The sequence below is a fragment of the Episyrphus balteatus genome, chromosome 3 (assembly GCF_945859705.1).
Source record: "Episyrphus balteatus chromosome 3, idEpiBalt1.1, whole genome shotgun sequence".
Classification (NCBI taxonomy): domain Eukaryota; kingdom Metazoa; phylum Arthropoda; class Insecta; order Diptera; family Syrphidae; genus Episyrphus; species Episyrphus balteatus.
The window spans coordinates 22,696,713-22,716,642 of NC_079136.1; the positions used below are offsets into that span (position 1 = coordinate 22,696,713).

A 19,930-nucleotide genomic window follows, 5' to 3' on the forward strand; every position below is an offset into this window, starting at 1 on the left:
CATTCTCTTTGTCAGTGGGATTTCATTGAATTGTAGTTAAATGCAAATGATATCTGTCATCAAAATGCAAAATAGTTTCGTATTATGTCAGCATTAAATTTGTTTACTTATTCATTAAATTCCTTGTTACACATTTTTATATGTTATTATTAATGCAAAAATTTCCATTTACATTTTGCAAATGACAGAAGAAGAAAAAAATTTCATTAATTTTCAGTTATTGAAGTAGATATTTATAATTTTCTTTTTTTTTTTTTCAATCACACACAAGAAGCCCTGTGATGATGAAAAATTAAGGGACAACCTCCAACCTATTTGTTGGGTTTTTTTTTGTGTTTAAAATTCTTTGACACAATTTGAGTAGCAAAAGTTTATTTTTTTTTGTATATTTTTGCTCAGTACACGTTGTACAGATGTTTGCGTACATACGAGTACATTTTAAATTATTCAAATCCATGAACTAGTTTCGGGCACATTTCATACACTCTCCTGTATATTTTTTGTATGCTTATGGTCCGATTTGATCAGAGATACATTCATGCGCATTATAGGTACATATTCGGTGAATACTCAGGAGTACCAACTACAAACATAATATATATCTGTATACAGAAATGTACATAATGTCTATGTATTTGAAACTTTTGCTCCCATGGGATATATGAAGTCAGTGTTGTTATGTATTTTGTTACTCGAGTAGACAATATTTTTAAGATAAAGTTGGTCAAAATAGACTGATTGCTTGTAAACTGAACATGTACTAAAATACCTTCGAATATCTTCACTTGCGGTTAAGGCAATCACTTTAAGAAATATTGCAATTAAATTTATAACTTGATACGAACTTAAATACTTGGAGGCCTAGAATTTAGCCTGATTTTCTCTTTAAAAGATAAAGCAATAATAGTAGTAGTACTAAGCAAATATGTAGTATTATGCAAATATACATTGTGTGCTGAGGACTTATATTTCCACTGAAGTATCTTAAGTCAATGAAATCGTCTTGATACAGAGAAACTGATTTTCTTGTGACTTTGTGCTAGGAACATGCAAGTCTTGAATAAGAGTCTAACAGACTTTCTCTTGCAGGATTGCAAGAAAAAGTAAAAAAAAATTAGCACGTTAGCTTTAATTCAATGGTTAAATATACTTTATTTTTACGCTTAAATCATTGATGACATTAAACTTTAATTCCTTAAATTAAACAATACTTGTTTAACTAAGGCCAAAAAATGTTTAAAAAAAGCTAACAAATTCTTTACCTATACAGGAAAAAAGTGCAACCTTTTCTGCGAATTTTTCATGAATTTCAGATTTTTTTGTCAGAAATTTGTTGGGGTTTTTCCATTTTCAAAAAAGGATAATAAGCATAAAAAAAGAAGGAAAACATTCCAGACAAAAATCTGGTCTTTTTTCCATTTGTGATTTGGAAAAAGAGCCAGAAAATTGAAGTAGGTACTTTCAAATTTAGAATTACAAGTAGGTACCTACCTACTTTATTTCACTTGGCCTTTTTCTCGATTTTGCGCAGTAAAGTAACGGTTTCCATTGATAAAACTACAATTTACATGGAAAATCAAGAATTTATTCGTTAAAATCACGTATCACTTGGGTAAAATACGGGTAATGTGATTTTGCCTCCGTAAAATCGGTAATTTCATGGACCGCTTTCGTAAATATACAATTTTTTCTCAGTTAAATCCCTTTTTTCCTAGCAAATCACGGATCAGTACCATAAACTCAAGTTTTCCTTCATAAAACACTGGTCATCCCCCTAAAATCACTAGTTTCCCCGGTAAAATTACGAGTGGCCTTGGTAAATTCAAGATTTTCCCCGTGAAATCACTGATGTCTACGGTTAGCTCATAAAAAAAAATGATAAAATCACTGGTATCAACGGTTAAATCACAAGTTACCCGGTAAGGGAGGCAAAAACTGCAATCAGGACCGCAACAGTGATCACAGTATTAAGTTTTCTTGACCGGTACTGCACTCAACCATTCTAAAAAAAATTAAGCTCACAAAAGTTGTAGTTGCGCAATTGTGCTTTTCTGAACAGAGGCCGCCATTTCTACCTACCAGGCCGTAAAATCATGACCTCCCTGGTAAAAAACTAAACGTTCAAGAGTTCCCTCAGTAATAAAACGGGCTTTCCCGGTTAAATCGCGAATAAAATCCTAGTCGCCTTTGTAAAATCACAGATTACTTCGGTAATCACAGATCACTTCCTAGTGAGAGAGAATTTACCATTTACCTTAGTCGCAATAATCTTATTTTCTCCAAACCGATTTACAAACACCGAAAAAAAAATTTACAATAAACCACCGTAAAAGTAACATTAAACGCTTACCAATTCGAGCTGATGTTGTTTAATATCAATTTTACATTATTTTCTTATCAATTTTGATTTCGAATTTCGAAAAAATATTGATATGAATAATGTCATTTTAACATTATTTAATATCAATTTTACGTTGAAATTCGAAAAAAAAAATGTAGAAATGATATGAAATCAACGTAATATTGATATGAATAATGTCATTTTAACATTATTTCATATCAATTTTACGTTTAAATTCTAAAATAAAAATGTAGAAATGATATGAAATCAACGTAAAATTGATATGAATAATGTCATTTCAACATTATTTCATATCAATTTTACGTTGAAATTCTACAAAAAAAATGTAAAATTGATATGAAATCAACGTAAAATTGATATGAATAATGTCATTTTAACAGTATTTCATATCAATTTTACGTTGAAATTCTACAAAAAAATGTAGAATTGATATGAAATCAACGTAAAATTGATATGAATAATGTCATTTTAACATTATTTCATATCAATTTTACGTTTAAATTCTACAAAAAAAAATGTAGAAATGATATTAAATCAATGTAATATTGATATGAATAATGTCATTTCAACATTATTTCATATCAATATTACGTTGAAATAATATCTTAATAATACTTACATGGTTTAATTATAGTACATTCACGGTTTCAATCCATTCCTTAATAAAAAGAATTCGTTTACTTTTTCCTGAAACACTTTATTACGATTTTAAAATAGGGTTACACTAATAGAATTGGTTAATTTTTTTTAAAATCTATACCTACAGCTTAAAAAGAATTAAAAATATAATAACAAAAATGCAATAAAAACACAATACAAGAACATTAAGTAAACCGTAATAATTTAAGTTAAATATTTGAAATACTTTATAAGAACTTTCAAAGGCACATAAAAAGCAATTGAATTTAAGATAACTATTTCTAAAACTCACATAAAATTCCCGTATAAATCCAAAAATCCAATATGTCCGTCACAATAACCATTACGAATAATTAGATAGTGTTTTTGTTTTTGATGGATGTCTTCATTTTAAGCTCTCTAGCTTGCTTCAAATCGTTCCCTGTTTTGAGATGCAGGATGAAGCTGTTTAAAGCATTCCCTAGTGTTGCTTTCTGGACAGCCGATTTCCCCTCCTTTTTGGAAACAAAGCGTGAAGTCGGTTTTGAAACCGTGTTTTAGAGCTTTGTAACAATACAATCTCTTGAATCTAAAATAAATTGTGTTTTATTAAATTGAATAGGTTTTTTTTATTATTAACAACATACTTTTATTAAGATTTTCATCTTTCAGGGAATAAAACAAACGCCTGCACCGACCATCTTCAATATTGGCATTGTAGTACGTATAAATGCTAAAGTACAAAACATCCAACTTGTTTATAAGTTAAAATTTTTTATATCAGGGTACATAGCAGCAAAGTCGAAATCAATCTGTTGTGAGAGATAATATAGGTAAAACGAAATAAAGCAAAAAGTAAAGTAAAGGGGAGTAAAGTAATATAATACAAGAAAACTTAATTGTTAAACGTACTTACAAATTGTTCCCGCCAGATTGTTTGTAGAATTCGTCTAGAATTCCCATCAGAGTTTCCTCATTGCGAATATTTCTTCCTGCCGAATGGTTATCATGTTTTTCTATAGTTCCACTGCCTCGCTATCGCCGTTTTGCATGAGTTTCATGAAAAAAAAAACAAGTATACAAAATTAATAGATGGTGTCTCCGCTCGGAAAAGAAATCAGCGATCTGCAAATATAACATTTTTCTCCTAAGAATATGATTTCAAGTCGAATCCTTTGGACAAATGTGATTTAATCTAGAATTTATGTTTGATTATATCGTTTTTGCAGTCCGGTGAATAAAATAATAAGAATAGAAGTAAGAAACTTACCAAAACAAAGCGTCATAAGCTGAAGGTAGCTCAAATTCCTCCTCAAAATCCTTTTGTTTTGCACAATTGCGAGGATCTATAATTTAATTTTTGTTTTTTGTGTTGCACAATGGCGAGGATAATTGTTTTGTTTTTTTTTTCACAATGGCAAAGATAGAAATAAATTAATACTTAGTTATTTTAAAATCACGAGTAATTTCGCTGCTAAAAATCAACCGAACCAATCACTCGAGAAGCCAAACTGAGAATGAGAATGAAAATGAGGGATGTAAGGGCCAAAGCCGAAAAAATCCCTGTATTTGTAAAATATTTCTGTTTATTCATATCATTTTCACATTAAACATATCAAAGCTACATTGATTAATGTGAAAATTACATTTCTTTAATGTGTAAACTACATTATTAATGTAAAAACTACATTTTTAAATGTAAAAACTACATTATTAATGTGAAAACTACATTAAATAATGTAAAAAACACATTATTTTTTAACGGAACACGAAAACCTCTATGTATTTGTGTCTAGATTTCTCGTCGGTGAAATTTGGCGGATTTTGTGAGCAGGGATGTCGTTGGTAAAGAAATAGTAGTAATATTTACAAGTATTGGAACCAAACAGAGATATGAATCTTCATTTTATATAAATAATTAAATAAAAAGGAGGGTATTAACAAAGTTATACCCTGTTTTGAAAGTAAAAAGACATAAATAGATAGTTTCTAGACAAAAAAGCTTCATGAAATCACCCAAAATTTAGCAAAAAGGAATATAGAGTGACCCAGCAACTTTGTGCTACATTGATTAATGTGAAAATTACATTTCTTTAATGTGAAAACCACATTTTTAATGTAAAAAATACATTTTTTAATGTGAAAACTACATTATCAACGTAAAAACTACATTAAGTAATGTGAAAAACACATTAATTTTGCAACGGACCACGAAAATGTCTATGTATTTGTGTCTAGACTTCTCGTCGGTGAAATTTGGCGGATTTTGTGCGCAGGGATGTCGTTGTCGAAATAGTAGTAATATTTAAAAATATTGAGAACCAAACAGAAATATGAATGTTCATTTTACATAAATTATTAAATAAAAGGAGGGTCTTAACGAAATTATACCCTGTTTTGAGAGTAAAAAGACATAAATACATAGTTTCTAGACAAAAAGGCTTTATAAAATCACACAAAAGTAAGCAAAAAGGAATAACGAGTGAAGCAGCGACTTCGTGCATTGAAAGTATTGAAATATTGAAACGATTGTTAAGCTGTAATTTGCAAAACGCATGAATTTGTAGATCGGGGGGTTTTTATTAAAAACTGACTAAACACTAGAAAATTTGACTTTCAAATCATCTCAAAATACATTAATGTATTTCGTAATTGTGCGTCACAAAGTATCTCCTATAGAAAAAAAAATAGTTTTCTACCATTTGGAGCGACATGGCGACGCAGCGTCAAAAAATCTCTTTGATGTGGAAAGCAGAAAATTGTGGACCATAGGTTTATGATCTATGCATACCTTAGTAAAAACCCCTTTCCTATCGACCATATGGCGGGACATGGCGCCGAATCAGCGCAGCGCGCCGGAACGGCAAAATATTCGCGTGCACAAAGCAAGTACTTAGAATACTTGTTTTTTAAGATGGTTTAAATGCATAAAAACATAACTTCTGAAAGCGAAAGGGTTATGAAAGCTATACGGAAACATCAATGAGAAAGCACTTCCTACCTACTTTTATACAAATATGTAATAAGTAGTAGGTAGTAGAAAAAGTAGTAAAATGAAAACCAGCATATTTAAAGAAGAAAAGCAATTTAAACCTAATTGAAATCATTCGAATAAAAAATCAAAATAAAAAATCATTTGAAAAACTAAAATTGTACTGATAGATTTTAATGATGGCTATAGTTATGAATTTGTTTCATACTACTTATTAAAAAGCTCCCGAATCCAGTGAATGTCACACTAGAAAATTTTTATGAACCAAAATCAAATCATACTTTTTGACGCTATAGCAGTGTTTTCGTGAGAATTGAGTAAATCAAACAAAAAAAACTCACAAAATCCATCCAATTTCATTCTAGTTGGAACACGTTTTTTTTTACATTCCATAGTTTCACATTGTTGCAAAACATTTATGTATTCCAACTCACTTTTATTGGAAGTAAAAAGATAAAGTTATTCCCAGTAAGATTGTATAAGGATGTATGAAAGATTTTTATTTAATTGTACTACGAAGTCTCATAAAAACATGGCTTGCTTAGCCAAAATATCGGGTTTCGACAACCACAGAAAATGTTATTCGTTTCAAAGAAATAAATAAATAAATTTTTAACAAAAGCTAATAATTGTTCGATTGTAATATTTCTTTTCAAAAACGTTTCTTTGGGTCATTTGACATTGATTTATGCTGTATTTGTGTTTTAAAACGAGTAAAAACAACCTAAATAATACATTAGAGTAGAGTTAGAGTAGTTTTCCTGATCAATGTACATAACTGACATTACATTGATGCATAAACGCCTGTATATCAAAAATATATAAAAATATTGGAATATATTCAATGAAACTATCATTTACAAATTCATTAAATTTAACATTTCGATTATCAAAACCTTTCTATTGATTGAGGATTTGCATTCAATATATTTTCAATATTAAATATGTAGAATTAATATTATTTGCATTTCATATCAATTTTACATTTTCAATATCAAAATCTTTCAAACAATGTAGAATTTCCATTTTTTTCTTTTACATTTTCATATCAATTTCACATTTTCGAAAATGATATTCATTTTCATATCAATTTTACATTTTCAATATCAAAATCTTTCAAACAATGTAGAATTTACATTTTTTTTGTTACATTTTCATATCAATTTCACATTTTCGAAATCGAAAACTTAAAATAATGTGAAATTACCATTTAATTTGGATATTTACATTAAAAAATGTCCAATTGATATGGCAGATTTTCGAAGAAGATTTGATATTTTTTTTTGACATTGAAATGTGAATTTGCCATTGTAAAAAAAATGTGAAACTAACAAGAAAAATGTGAGTTAGACATTTTTCAACGCATTTTTTTCCGTTAATTTCAGTTATTTTTAAATTTTTGAATAAATTTTGGGTTGATATGACGAAATGTTAATTTTACATTGCAATTTTTTTTTCGGTGAACTCACTTGTTGAGATAAACCATCAGATCACTGAAAATCATGTTTTTAAGAAGCTTTCGTTTCCGGGATATGTATTTATTTTATAAATTAACTATTTTACTGCTTTAAAAATTCGAAATGGAGAATAACAATCGCAATATTGCTTAGCAGAAGCAATTTATTTGTATATGTATGTTTTTAAAATGACCCACACTTGAAACAACTGAAAAGAATCGCAAATGGCATCCGCATTTTGTTGAATGTTAAATTTCTGTCTGACAGTGGAAAGTGCAAGTAAGGAAATGCTCGTCCAAATTTTCATCTGCATTGCAATTGGCATTGAGATTCAGCGTATTATTGTGTAACGGGTTACAGCAATTATTAATTTCAAATAATCTAAAAAAACCTTACTCCGAGTGTTCGAATTGACAATTTTTTAATTGCGGTATTTGGCCGTCTACTCAATTTGTATAAAATTCGATCTAATATTTGCTTTTTTTTTTGTTGATTTACGTTGATTTATATTGGGTCACCGTGGCGTATGTGGAACATTTTCTTTAGAAAATGTTGTTTTGTTTTTATGTTTTGTGAAAATTACAATTTAAATGTTCCCACGGTTATTATTTTGTATAAAAAAAAAACTATACGAGTATTTGTTTAAACTTCTTAATTTTATATCCGATAGAAAAGTATTAAAAGGGCCTTGTAAAAAACATTACGTTAAACATAAAAAAAAACACTTTCGAGTATTAATTCCTCGCAATATTAAGGACAGTATTTTTAATGAACATGCTGCCCTCGTCAATCATAAAAGTTTATCATTCTCTTTGTCGGTGGGATTTTATTGAATTGTAATTAAATGCAAAGAAACAGTTTTTTTAACAGCATAACATTCGATCTAATTTCTTTTTTTTTTTTCGTTGATTTATTCAATTGGGTTCAAAACCCATAAAAAATACTAAAATAATGAGTGAGTAACCCCATGAATTCTCCCTTTTTAAAAATTTCAACAATCATCCTTCATAAATATTTTACCTTAGTTTTGAGTTCGTTAAAATTAATATAACATCACTGCATTTAAGCAGGGTTTATAACACAACGGACTAAATTAGAATTGTTATATTTGCAACTTAACAAAAAAAAAGTATGAAAAAAAAAAAACAAACTTAGGTTCCAGGTGGAATTATAACGTATGTTACACTCATGCTAACACAAGAATAATGGGTACGAGCTAGCAAAAATATACACAATGACATTAAATAACCGATTTTCGGTGGACAGGACCCTGAGTACCAAATGAATATTTAAAACCTGCCTCTTGTGCTCTGTGCAACGACGACGACGACGTCCTTCTGCTGTGTTATTTTTTCCTCTACCGTTTGTATTTCACACTCGAAATAACAAAGTTCAGCAGCACATACATTTTCATTATGTATGTTTGTATGTCGTCGTTATAGGTAGTATGAATGTATGTAGTAAGTATGAATATTCCAATGGTCGTCCTTTGTGCCAGGCATAAATATACTTTTTTTCACGTATTTGCCGGGTAAAAATAAAGAGTAAAAAAATACCCACTTGGCAATGTGTAGATTCTATGTCTGCGCCCCCAGTCCCCGTGTGAGAAAGCTCAAAAGATACTATACAGCAACACAAAAATAAAAGAAGAAAAAAAAAAATGAAGCAAAATTAAAATACATATCAAAATGTATGCAAAAACATTTATTTTGAATGTTTATTTTTTCTCACTATCACAAGTTGAATAGATTCGGTGTGTTGTGTATTATTATTTTTTTTTTGTTTTAATTACACTGTAGTATAGCTTTGCTGTGAGTACTGATACTGTACTGACTACCGAAGCTCGTGTATCAGTGTTTCTCTTGGGGGACACTTAGAATAGCGAAATGAAAATTATTACCCCAGATTGCAAAAGGAATATTTTGTTGTGTGTGTGTGTTAGTCAGAGGGTGTATGTATGTATGTGCGAGTTTAGCGAGGACATTTCTGTTTATTTTGGAGCTTTGAGTATTGAATATTAGATTTTATTTAAGTTGCATATGTTGTTTGTTGTTGCCTCTGGAACAGACTTTAAAGGTTTAAAAGAATCTTTTGTTTGTTGAAGTTGGGAGTGAATACAATTATTTATTTATTTACTTCACAGTTGGTGAAATATTTTTTGAGTTCAAAGTTTAACTTACCTTACATACGAAGAAGTTACATATGTATGTCATTCTTTTTTTTTTTACCAGAGTGGACATTTTTGTTCCAATTTTCAATTTTAAGGCTTCATTGCAAAAAAAAGCACTAAATTTGTTTCACTCTGTCTTCTTAATACTGACTAATTTTAAAGAAACAAAAACAACTTCAGTGCTTTGGCATACAAAAATAATAAAAAAAATAATAATGTATTTGAATGAGATTTGACAGATTTCTCATTCTTATTGGTGAATTTAAATACAACTGAGTGTGAAAAAATATGGTCTTAATCTTTATGCTTTTGATGGTTTTATTTGATTATTTACGTTTTAGGGCCCTTTTTTATTTACAACATTGTTTTTGAATTTTATTGTTCTTTGAATAAAAAATTGATCTATAATATTTGTGTTAACAAAATTCTAGTAAAAAAATAAATAAAAAAGCTTTTCAATAACTGTGTTTTATTTTCATCGTGATCCAGATCAGATCATTGTATTTATTTGCTTTACAACAAATAGACCAGTGTCAATAATTTTTGAAAAAAAAAAAAAAAAAATATTAGCAGCATAAATAAGAGTAGTGGAAAAATTTAGGATAGGTAAATGGTAATGAAAGGATGTTTTGTTTTTTTTTTAAATTTTTCTCCATATTTTCTAAAACAAAAGTATGCCTTTTCTACATAATCTTAAATAAAAGGTTTTAATCTAAATAACTGCATTCCAAACTTTTCAAAAATCAAAAGTTTTTTCGGTAACTTTTTTGATTCAAAAATAGGCTTTTTTTTCAAAAATCCAAAAAATAACTTTTTACTCAAAAAACATTTAAAATAGGTAAAAAACGTAACAAAGTAATTTTAAACCAAGTTTTGTTAAAATCAAGCTGTTTGTAAAAGATACAAATAAAAAACCAAAAAATCTTATTTTTGCATTTTTCTCAATATATTTGAGGTTATAGGTTTGAGTAAAGTTGTAGACATTTGTACTATCTACAACTTTTGTAACTTTTAACTTTTTGCGGATCTTATCTTATCCGGATCACAAGGAAAATAAAACACAGCTATTATATTATACCCTAATGCTGCTAATAATTTTTTCAACATTTCCCGTCTGAAAACCGGATTGGCACTGGTCTTAAAAGTAGGATTTGTTATTGTACCGCTTATAAATACAATGATCTGATCTGGATCACAAGGAAAATAAAACACGGTTAATATTAAAAAAAACTGCAAATTTAATTTATCAAAAAATCATGGAGATGGGAGGTTCGAGTAATAAAAAACCTCAACCTTTTTTATGATAAAAATTTTATCCTCAAAGGTTCGGTATAGCACAAAAAATTGTTTTCTTCAATTTTACGCTTACCACCAGTATAGTACTCGATGAACTTTAGAGATCCCTTCAAAACGATTGTAGTGTTCTAAAAATGATTTAAATTTGAATGATGCATTTCTTAAATTAGGTACTAGGCCTTTATTTCGTTGTTCAAGAACCATTTTCTATAAAAAAAAAATCCTTTTTTACTATTCTAAGTGAAAATAAAACGTAACTGTAATTACTTAGCTGTTTTACAATATTTTGAAATAAAACTTCAAAAATTCAATATCTATTTACAACCAGAAATAAAAAATAAAAATTTCAAAAGAAGCCAATATTTGCTTCTTTCGATTTGGGACACTTCGCTCATCAGATTCATTTTTAACGGTGGTACTACAAAGTCTTAAAATTTATGTGAAGCAAATTTTCAAAAAAAAAAATGTTTTGACTTAAAATTTTTTTTATTGATTTTTGATTTTCATGAAAGACAATCGTTTTAATGTTTTTTTTTTTAAACATTTTTATGCGAGAAGTTAAACTCAATACCATATCGCTTTTAATTATTTCTCCCTTGCCCTGAAGTGCCAAGTATATTAACTAGCCCAAGGAAAATTACAATTTTATGTTCCACATATTTTTAAAACATATTTTTTTTTGCAAAATAACTTTAATATAAATATTTAATAGGAAATTTACAGTCTCTCACAAACCTCACTTTTTTTTTCAACACTTTTCTTTCAGAATACAAAAAATTGTGTGTCCGACATCGATGTTTAATTTTAATTTTTGCACGACCAATACATACTTCGGTTAGCAATTTGTGTAAAACTTCAAAAATGAAACGCCTTCGACAACATGTCCAGCTTGTGTGTAGAGATAAAAAAAAAAAATAATTATACATGCAAACAGACAACCATCCTTATTTTTTGCATTTAATCTATTTGTGGCACCTTTTTTTTATGTTTCCAGCTAAAAAAACAACATTTTCCAAGTAAAAATATATCCACCCGATAAATTGATTTAACAAAACAAAAAAAAAAGAGCTAGGCAACAGAACGGCACCATCTTCCATCCATAGGGCGATTGAACTTTCGAAAACCCATTACTTTTGCTTAGTTCTATTATACATACATAGCTACAGACATACATATATATAAATTCTAGTACAATATAGAAGACCTACCCAAAATAATGTTATTCATGCTTAACGGGTTATAAACAGCAAGCAAACATGAAATAGAAACAAAACAAACCTACTGAAGGATACTATGTACTATAGGAATGAACATGTATAGTACATATCCGGTGTCTAAATATATAAACATTGTACATACAAACATATCCACGATCCTTAACTTGGTATAAAAATAATGCTTTCGTTCGTGTGTTATTTCATTTGAATCTATCGACTTGAACGTGACTTTTCCAATTTACTCAAGATAATGGTAGTGCTTGCTTATGTTTTTTTTTGTTTTTTGTTTTTTTTTTTTGTTGGTCTTTCAACCAACCAAAAAAAAAAAAATAAAGACGAACAAATTCAAGATGGTTCTTGTGGCAGCCATATTGCGCTGCCTTTTCTTTATATTGATTCTTATATAGCTACATATATTTATAATACGAATATGTATATTATGTAGAATACAGTGCATAGACACTTATATTACTTTCTTTAATAAGACAAGTAGTAAGTAGAGGTTTTGTGGGGGAACCTTTTCCTTTTGATGAAAATTTTCAATTGGAAAACGAGTGTTTAAGATATGGATCGAACAATATGGTATTGCAGTTTTTGAATTTAAGTTATTTTGATCGAATATCTCTTTGAATTCTTGTCCTTTTATCCGATAAAATATAAAATAATATTTATGAATGAATTTTTGTCGCAGTTTTTGTTTCAATGTGCTTGTTTCAAAAAATTTGAACTCTTTAAACTAGTTTTATCTTGATATGGCAATATCATGCAGCTGATATGCGACTGGTTATGTCAATTTATTTAAGAAGAAAGATCCTTAATACGGTTCCGGGTGGACTCTTGCCTCGAAATTTGTGAACTTTGCCTTTTTGCCTGTAGAAAAGAGCTTGTTAGTGATATTTAACAAATATATTTGGAATCCATATTTTTGCAATTCTTAATGTGCTCAGACCTTGCTGGCATACAACCAGGCATGCTTCAAAAACTCTTTCTAAGAAATAAAGAATCTGTCAAACACATACCACAAAGAGGAATTTTAAAAATGCATTAGAAAATTTCTTTTAAAAATCAGTATTTAAATTCAAAATATAAGCTCGTCAAGAAATGGACAGTATCAATTTCAATGTTCAATTACAATACTAAACAAAAGTGGTGTTCTATCTGCTTTACTATGATTCTTTATAATTATATACACTCAGAAAATTTGAAAAAATTGGCTAACAAAGGAAACATTGTCAACAATAACAGATAACGAGGCCACAATAGAGAATTTTCGATTTTGTTAAACAAATGGTCTTTGCGATCTAATTTTCGCTTAAGATGCAGTTCCCAGGGCCTTGCAGCGTCATAAGATTCAAAGAATTCAACTGCTGAACATAGGGGTATTTAGTCAATTTAGGCGGACAAAACACGAAATTTTAAACTGATCCAAAAGTAAAAATTCAACTTCCTACTAAAATTAGATAACTTACTTAGCATTGTCTTATAGTTTCAAAATTGATTACCACTCCAGGTGACTAACAGCAGCACTCTAGAGTTCAGAGTTTTCAACCCAAAAATAAAATAAAATTTTATTATAGTTTAGCGACAGTGCTTAATTAAGTACTTTTTTTTTTAAGTGGGCTATAGGAAAAAGTTTTTATGCAATATTGATAAAGAGATACGAAGCTTTCTACTAGATGCTGTATCTAAATGTTATATTACTTTAAAAATAAAATAGTGATATATTGAATCTTAATATAAATTAAACGTAAAAATATTGTCTTTCTGTGTTGGTAAGGAGAAAAGTTATACTATTTCACATTATTGCGTGATAAAATTTAATGTTTTCTAAAGGTTAAACTCGTATCAAATTGAATCTGTAAAAAAAAATTGCAACTAAGTGCAACTTCGACACATTTGCCCCCTTTAAACGTTTTAGGTTTTAAAATGCTTACATTGTTTCATGCATCCATATTTTAAGTTTTTTTTTAAGATTCAACTTCTTGAATTACAAAACCTGATCCCTCATAATTTTTCCCTAAATTTTAAGACCTTTATGTTGGCGATACCATTAGTAAAACTCCATTTTTAGGCGTTTTAACAAACCATTTTTGTCCATGCTTGAGACTTTTTGTTTGATCAAAAATAGGTTTTGGAAGAAAAATGTTTTCATTGAAATAAATAGTTAAAATACTTAATTCCAGTATTAATTACCTTGTCGTAGAAGAAAAACCGAAAAAAAAATGTGTCCGCGTAAAACTGGCAAATACCCCTATGTGTGCTGGATAACCAAATTATTAAGTCACAGAATCATAGCAAATTTCATTACTTCAAGCATGCTCTCCGTTCAACTGCAACCCTACCTTGAATGATTAACTTTCCTTTTCGAATTGGAATTGAAGGACAAAAGATTTCGACACAGCTGATTTTAAATTACATTTCAGAAAATTGGCCATATTCTACACCCAGTTGATGTAGATAAATTTGAAACTGGGCCCAGAATTCAATAGAATTGATAGTAATGAAGGAGTAACCAACTCTTACTAACTTTTTTGAGGAAAGAGTAAACAATTTACCAATAGTTATTTATTGCTATATTTTTTTTAAAAAGAATCAAAATGAAAACTGATTTAATAGCATCTTTTACTTGGTAGATGGTAATGTTTTAATTAATGATTTAAAATGTATCGTTTACATGCTAAAACGAAAAATTAAGCCATCAAGTGATTTCTGATAACTTTTCGGTCTTGCTTAAACCACATTTTTTTACATCAACAACAGCGATGGGTGCATCAGAACTAAAATTAATAGCCCATCTATCTACGTATGAGCAATTCCAAAAATTACTTTTCACCTGATCGCTATATCGAAATTAAGCTGTTTCTCTGTTTTTTGCAGCTACCTACTAGGCAGCCATTTAAGATTTTTCGGATTAGAGCATCTGTATTACTTCGTTCTACATGTTACATCTATTATATATATTAAAGTTTGGTTTTGTGTACGTTCGCTAACCGGCCACACCGACTGACTTATTTTCTTAGTTTTTTTTTTTTAATCAAAGAGGCATAAGAGGAGAAGGTTTAAGGCAAAAAAAATTTAAGATTTTATAGGGTAAATAAGGGTAACAAGACATTGAAAAAAGACGTTATTTTCTAAACGGTAAGTCGTAAAGAGTTGACTTTTTTTAAAAATGATAGACAAATTTATTCAATAAATAAAAAAGGTATTGAAAAAATTCAAAAAAATTTCAAAACCAAGTTGTGAAGGTTTTTTTGCAGTCATAGACCTTCGACAAAAGACTAATTACAGGTACGCAAAATTTTGCACAGAAATTTGAGTTACACCATGAGAAAGATATTTAAAAAAAAATTAGGGGTCTAAAACGGATTTTTTTCATAGGCCCTGTATTTTGAAATAAAAATTTTTGAAAAACGACCTAATTTTTAGATACATTTTTGAGTAGTCTTTTATTTTTTTTGGAATTCTTAAAAGTCTGCAAAAAATCTCAAACTTATAGGAAATATAGGTTTTAATCATGCACATGCAAGAGTATTTTGCATAGGCCACCTTATCTAAAAGTTTAAAAGTTCACATTTTTAAACTCATTTTATGAACTTTTCAAGTTTTGATCCTCTTTTTCATTTGAAAATTAACTAATTACAGAGTCGATAATTAGAAATAAATACAATAAATGGCTGGAACGGTTCTGCAATTTTCTTCCCTTGCTCAATTCTCAAGTCCCAACTTGATGTAAAATCAGTTGTTATATAAAAGTAGTCGAAATAGATTTTAAGGCTTTTCTTCATTAATTTTTAATAGTAAAAGTAGTTGTAGAACCTATCTTTTACTCTCCGTTCATTGGCTTTCACAACTTGCACTTAATTATCGAATGTCCTATTAAAAAACACTTTCCTTCTATATTTAATACTTATAGTTCCTCTTTTAACTTCCGTGTGTTCAAGGAAAATTTTACCCTAGTTTTTAAAACTATCCCATCATATGAAAAGGCTAATGAGTTGAGTAATTTTTGATGAAGTATAAAGTAACGTAACGACCTTATTTCTTTGTCAAGCTCTTAACTTCAAGTATAACTCTATCGCTCTCCTCTCTCTCTCTTCAAGCTCTTACCTTCATGCATGACAAAAAAAAAAAGCAAAAGCTCATATCCCATGTTCATTGAAAAAAAAAACTCAGTACTTCAGCTATTTGGCCATCTATACTCACATAAAACCTATTTTGTTCATCAACTTACCAAGGATCTATTATCCTTTTGGATCGTCGACCTGTAAATAATAATTACGTATATTGCAAAAAAAAAAGAAAACAACAAAAAAAAAGAAGAACAAAAATCGATAAAGTGGGTCTGAGTGGATAGAGCTCTCTTCAGGCATCTTTAGCTTTTAGCTGCAGCCGTAGTAAGAGAGAAAATGAATTGGATTTGTGTTATTTTTCTTCCCTCTGATTTTCCGTTTGTGTTTGTGTATTGCAACCGTTCGTCGTTCATTGAAAGTAGTTTTTCTTTGTTTTTTTAGTTTTTTTTTTGTTCATATTCTTCGTCTTTTTTGAACTTTGTACTAAAAAGTATGTTATTTTTAAGGGGCAGCTCCGATAGCTGCATGTGTGCATGTAATTTCTGTTTGAATGAGATTACAATAATAATAATAATAAAACAAAAAAAAAAAAAACAGAAACAGAAAAAAAGAATAATAAAAGCAAAGCGAATACATCGAGAAAACAGGGCGAGAGCAGGTAAGAGGTTTCTATTTTATGATTTCTTTTATGATTCTTCCTGGGCAGCAAGCTTTTCGTTCAATGACCGCATTGTGGGTGGTATAGTGTGATAGATAGATAGTTGGCGTTGGAAAAAAAAAAAAAAACATTGAGGGAATATCAATTTGGTGGATTAAATGGAATTGAATCCAATGCTTGGCAAAAGGTGTGATACATTCTTTATAGGTACCTCACAGCAATATACGAGTACAATTGGAATTTATTTTTATTTTCGTTCTAGATCTAGTTTAAAGTAGGGTTCTCTTTATTATGGTCTATTAATTGGATTTGTCTAGATTTGCGCCTCTATGCTATTTGAAATCAATTGTTTGTGACATCAGGACTACATCTAGGATTAGTTTTAAGGGTTTTGGTTTTGTAAGTGGCTTGTTTGATTGATTTTCCAACAGTTTATTTTCTTAATTGCTAACAATAAAAGATCTAAGTTTATCATGATTTCCGGAAATTTAAATGTTTGTTTACCGGAGGTTATGACGATTTTATCTTAAACTTTAGATTTTGACATTTAGATATGTGAATTTATTATAAATACTGCTGCTGTGTAGTAATCAAATTTCGAAAAACTTTCTTAAGACAAATTTTTCTTCTTCAAAAATGTATCTCTTACCGGTAAATTTGTATATCTAAAATAAATAGTATAGTAACTAAAGCAAATAACTTGGGATCTTATCCGTTCAGCTCCAATTTTGATGACTTTTATTTTCATACGTCGGTAATTAAAAATACTTAAACTTCTTTGGTTTAAAAATTGTCTTTGTTGCCGTATTGTTAAAACTAAAACAATAAAATGTTGTTTTTATTGCATAGGTATATCAAATGATATTTAAAGAATAGAAGAAGCAATGACTTCAAGACTACGGCAACTTCTATACAATCTTAAGATTTATATTTTGAAAAAGCGAGGCCAGAAGTTAATAGGTAATTTAATGAAATATAAAGGAGAATGCCAAGAAAAAAAAATCATGTGTGCAATACACTCGTGGTAGAAGTGAAGCCTTAAAAAAATCATTTTTCTTGCAAAAAAAATCGAAAAAGTCTACCTTCTTAAATCCACCCAAATATAATAAATTTTATATCACCCAAAAGCTTATTGTTTCAGCTCAAAATATTTATATCGACCATATGTCTATACAACATCTACAAAAAGAGGCTGGTCATCGGCAACAGATCTCTACAGGTGTTTTGAGGTATTATTAAATTTTTTTCAATTTAAGATTGTGTAACTTTTAGAGCATCTACCGTTATGTGTGATATATCAAGTAAAAGGTTGTTATCAACATGCGTATTAAAGTTAAATCAAATTTGTATGTGCACTAGATCAAAAGATATAACGTGTGTAGAAAAAGAACATCTTTGTACCGTTATCTCAGAATTTTGAATAAGAAATTAATTGAAATTTTGTACAATTATAGTTTATTTAATTACCTATCTACAGTGCAAATTTCATTCATCTATCTATTAAAACAAAAAAGTTATAACAAGTTGAAGTCGTGTCGCATTTTCGTTTCATCTTGTTTGAAATCACTACGATACTAAAGAAGTTTTCACTTCAAAAACTGACTTTTACTATTTTTATTTTTGACCTATGGGGGTACCCACTGTGCATCCCCGGAACTTCCTATGAAGATTCTTATTTTCAAACTATAAAGTGTTTTACCAGCCAAAACTTTTCTTCAGGAAAGTCTGATTGTCTTGGTTTTAGTTCCATAAGATGCAACATCGAAAAATAGAATAAGATCATGTGCTATAAGCTTAGGTTGATTTTGAAATGATGTAGTAAGCTTGTTTTTGGTCAAACTGCACTTGATAGTAGGGTGGGTCAAAAAATTGAATATCTTTTTTTTTTTGTTTTATACTCCGAAAAAATCGCTCCGAAACAGTGCTCTTATAAAAATGGAAAGATCGTGCGCTTCGCAGTTTTTTTATTTTTACAACAATCTTATATTTACAAAAAAATCATTTTTTCAATAATCGACTTTTTCGCAAATTTCTTTACGAATATCTTCAAAACGGTTAAAGCAATCGGTTTAAAACTACAGACTTTTTTTGTAGAACGTTTGAGCACCTACAAGAATGCATGTTACTAATTTGATAATAATGACTTTTCAGTTAATTAGAAAATTTTAAAAAAGTAAAAAATGCTTTCATAAATTTGACCTCGAATATCTTTCCAATGGTTAAATTAATGAAAAAAGTATACAGAACCTTTTTTGTAGAACAATCTTTTCCCTATAGTAATGCTCCTTTGATTTTTAGGTATAATTGTTCAATTTGTTACCAAATTAAGAAGAAAAAAAACGAATTTTTAATAATTTTCCCAAACTTTGGACCACGAATATCTTTAAAACTGTTAAGTAAAAGAAAAAAGAGATCATGTTTGGTGAGTATGTTTTAGAGGTTTCTAGTAATCAATTTTTCGGATTATGAAACCAAAAAAAAGATTTTCGATTTTTTTGACCCACCCTAACATTAACATAGCATAATAGTCATTATCATGCAGGGCCGGCCACAGGCGAATTCATTTCGCACACATTGTTGAATTACCTAATTTAACTCTATTAACGACAAACTCTTTCTAAGTTCATAATTTTTAACCATTGAATAAAATAACGTAATGGAAAGACCGAGTTTAGATACACTATGATGAATGAAACCCCCTTTTTTTCTGAGGAGAAACATAAATTATTTTTTTTAAGGTTTTCAATAACACATTGAATTTTAGTTTTTGCTTTCAATTTTACCATTTTTAGAAAAGCAAACAGAAAGTATCATTTTTAAGCTTATAGAATAAATCCCTTAAATATGAGAAAAATCAGTCACATTTTTGTGACAATAACTTCAACTCTGCAACGTATCAATACAATCCAAATTTTCAAACAAAACTGTGTTCTGTGTGCTTTTGTGTAATTTTCGCTTCACACCTTTTATTAGCTTAAAGAAAAGGGAATATTTTTTTTGCTTTGTAAAACAAAAACAAAATAACTAAAGAAGAAACATAAAACACCGAGATCCTTTGTTTTTGTTAAAAAAAAAACTCCTCTCTCATTA

At 29.0% G+C, this 19,930-nt stretch overlaps 1 protein-coding gene across 41 annotated transcripts in view; it reads left to right on the forward strand.

The window, feature by feature from the left end:
- Positions 1-19,930, forward strand: part of LOC129916634 (calcium-activated potassium channel slowpoke) — a 133,911-nt gene that overhangs the window by 21,810 nt on the left and 92,171 nt on the right. The window lies entirely within an intron of this gene.